We start from the raw sequence: 3668 nt of genomic DNA on the forward strand, positions 1-3668 counted from the left end.
AGTTGTTGTGACTTTTTATGCCATGTTTTGTGCTGCCCCCCTCCCCCGCATAGCACTAATGGCCTATTGAACCTGCCAGTTCACGTTCAGCTGAGTGTGTGGAAGCCCTCCTTGTTGTGAAAGGTATTATCATTATGAACAGCTTCCAATATACACAGTCTGAATACCAGTTCAGAGTTTGCAGGGATCTATTTTCCTGTGAACAGAAACAATCCATCCAGAGGAGGAAATCCTTGTGCGGGATGGGACTCAAGATGCAGAAAGCAGATGCTGGTGTTGGAGCAGAGCCAACATGTGCAGGAGACCAGGAACCCGGATGGTGCGCATGAACAGAGAGGGAAAAATGTTTGTTTTTTAGATGTGAGTTTCAAATGGGGGGGGCGGGCTTTTGTCCAGAGCTGAGTTTTTATGCTAGTTACACTTCCTCCTCTTCTAAAACTTCTATGACTATGCTGCGGTACTTTTATACAACACTGTCTGTAAGATGTTTCTGAAAAATAGATCCCTATTTTTAAACAATAAAAAGTGAAGCAATAGAGAAGAGTGTCCAAACTGTAACAAACTGTTGCTGTGACCTATTTATCTAAATGAAATGCAAAACACAAAACTTAAAGGAATAGTTCAGATGTTGTTACAGTCAGGCTAGCGGTTTTGTAAGACTTTATGCAAAGCTATTGTGATTATTTTCATAAAACATACACAATTCAAATGATTAGGAAATAAATTATTGTATTTTGTATATATATTTGCTTTGATAAAAACAAATCGTAGCATTAGTAGTTCAAGTTTTATATTATAAGCTCCTTAGAGTTAGTGTTAATTACTAAATGAAACATGTCCTAATACCCTGTCAGATCTGTTTTATATTGCCGTGAAAACATTTCCTTCAAGCAACTGTATATTTGTTTGAGTTTCTCGCCAAAATCCTAATTTTATAAGATTACATTTGAACACATCATGATAGCGTTGTAATTTACTTAGAGCTTGAACGTATCATAATGGAAGTCAATACAATACTCTGTTAATATTAGCCGTTAGCTCCGTGCTGTTGGCAGACGAGCTTGTCACTGCAATCATGGCAATTATGGCATGCATGGTTAGGAATTACAATGTAATAAGTTTCTGATAAAGTTAGTTGTTCCAAATGTTTTAAGGTTGTTCCTCCACCTGCTTATTAATTTTCCACTTGGTCTTCTTCACTCATACTGAAGACCTTCAAAGATATGTTGTCTGTTGTTTATGACCTTACTGTCTGTGCAGCTGTGTGCAAACGTTAAACTATGTGTGTCACCAGTCATGACCAGTACAAAATCAATTTGTAGCTTGATCAATATCAAGCTATTCCTTTCATTCCGAACAACCATTCAGAGAAAGCTGGATTTGCTGCTGCTAGATTGTTTCTGTCTCCTATTTTCCTCATGTGATAAACATAAGTGTGCTGTGTCCGTAATCCAAAACTGCATATGGCTCTAAGAACTTCAAACTTTAATCCATAAAGCTTCTACTACCTTCTACTTGTCTCGCGGAATTTGATCGGGTAAAAATTAACACAGAGCTGACATTGAATCAGCTCCCTGACATCTGTGAGCTTTCCATGAACCTCCCCATAAGCTTTTCAGGGACATAAATCTCTAGGAAATAGTCCTCCTGCCGAGCACCTGCTGGATGACTAGACTGCTCACCTCGGCCTGAGCCTTTTAACAACAACGTATCAAGGTGGCTCACTGTTGCCAGGTCAAACGAAACACACGTAATGCAATCCTCAACAACACTGGGAGTGTTGGATGGGCACTGGTTTTGGTCAAGGCTACACTCAAATTGCTTTAAGGTGGGGAATAACACCAAATACTGTAGCTGTGTCTGCTCTAGATGTTTGTGTGTCTCATGTGGTGCCTCTTCTAGCTCTTACTTGTTGTTTGCTAGCTTCAAGGCTTCTCTGTTGTATTGACTTAACCTTTAATTAGCCAGGACGCATAGATGGTTTAATGACTTTAGAGCCTCAGGTCATGGCCACTGTAGGGAACATAACAGTCTTCACCAGCTGTGGTATCTTTCTACTTATAAAGATGACATTTCAGACAACGGTATAGGAAACGGTCTATAATAGTCCTTAAATTTAAGCTTGTACGTGTCCGTTCACACACGTCTGTGTTCACCTGCATGTGTGTTTACAATGGCAGTGAGTGAGTCCTCTCCAGTCTTCAGTAGGATACTATGAAAGTCAAAAAACAAATCAGACCCACAGGAGTATTTTCACAAAAAATTTCCCAGCCAGGAGAAAGTAGTAAAACGTTATGTGTTCTCTGGGAGCACTTTGAAGTGAAGAACCTCGTCTCGACATGATGCTTGAGCTCCACTCCGGCCGTCAGCATGCGATGTGTCCGTGGGGAAGGGAAAGCATTCTTCACTTCCTGTCTTATCAGACACAGATAATAACTTAAGTTGACTGTGGAATTAGTTTGTTAGTGTGTTTGTGTGTGTTTTTCCAAAACCATGCACTGAAACTGTACAATCAGATCATTCTTAATTGATTACAAAGAAACTTACAGATTCATTTAAAGGAAATGTTTTTCCAAACCAGAAGATAGTAATGTAATTATGCAACCTTACAGGCATACACCCATGTAGCAGAAGAGAAAACTCAAAACAATTAAAATGCTAATTGTTTTGTATGGTAGCAGCATGTGGAGAGAGTCTGGAGGCCTTTCTTGAGAGCCATGGTCTGCTTTGGCATCTTCTGTCTATGTCTGAGTGCAAGTGTGCAATTTTGTGTCAGGGACTAAAAAAAATGCATTTTTCTTTCATTTTTTAGAGTGTTTTCAGTCCACCTCATACACTGCTGTAAAGGTTCAGACTTTAGATGAACTGTCGCTTAGAGGGCACACACATGGATCACCGTGGATGGAGTTTTGATTGACAGCTCATCAGAATAACAGGCTCTGATGTGAGGGACGCCTAACCTCCTGCTCTAAAACATTCCAAACACACAGCCTCGCTAATGCTGAGTAAACAGAAAATGTAAACGCCAGTTATTTAACAAGCCTCCACCTCTCCATCCTCACATCCCCTCGTCTCCTCCCACCTCCTGCCCTCGTCCTGCACCCCTGCCCCAGCATCCCCGCCTCTTTACACATTAAGTATGCATTGATTCAGCCTTCCCCTGTGTTATAAATACAGCATCGATCCGCCCAGCGATCGATAGACTCATTCACATGCATAGAGCCACTTTGATAACTCTCCTACTCTGAGCCACTTGCCATAGCATAATTCTCTCTCTCTCTCTCTCTTTCTCTCCCCATCTTCTCAAAAGCTTGACATATTCCCCCACATCATTCACTATTTTATTTCCATAAATATATATGTTTAAAGACACTTACAATCAGATGTACAAATTCCTTAAATGACAGACAGCACACTCCAATCCATAATTTATCGAAATCACAATTACTGTGCACAGGCATGAATGCATGGCCGATACCCTTCATTCTTGGTTACTGTTAATATTGATGCAGAGAATAACTGAAAGGATATTAGTTAGAATATATCTAGAGTCAGATCTCTGCTCTCTTTCAGCATAAATTCATACACGCCAATGAACAAGCTGCACGCTATCTAAAGCGGAGACATTACTTCCTAACATTAACCTAATTAAAAGTAAATAATCAAAA

This window comes from Cyclopterus lumpus, chromosome 9 (genome assembly GCF_009769545.1).
Source record: "Cyclopterus lumpus isolate fCycLum1 chromosome 9, fCycLum1.pri, whole genome shotgun sequence".
Taxonomy (NCBI): domain Eukaryota; kingdom Metazoa; phylum Chordata; class Actinopteri; order Perciformes; family Cyclopteridae; genus Cyclopterus; species Cyclopterus lumpus.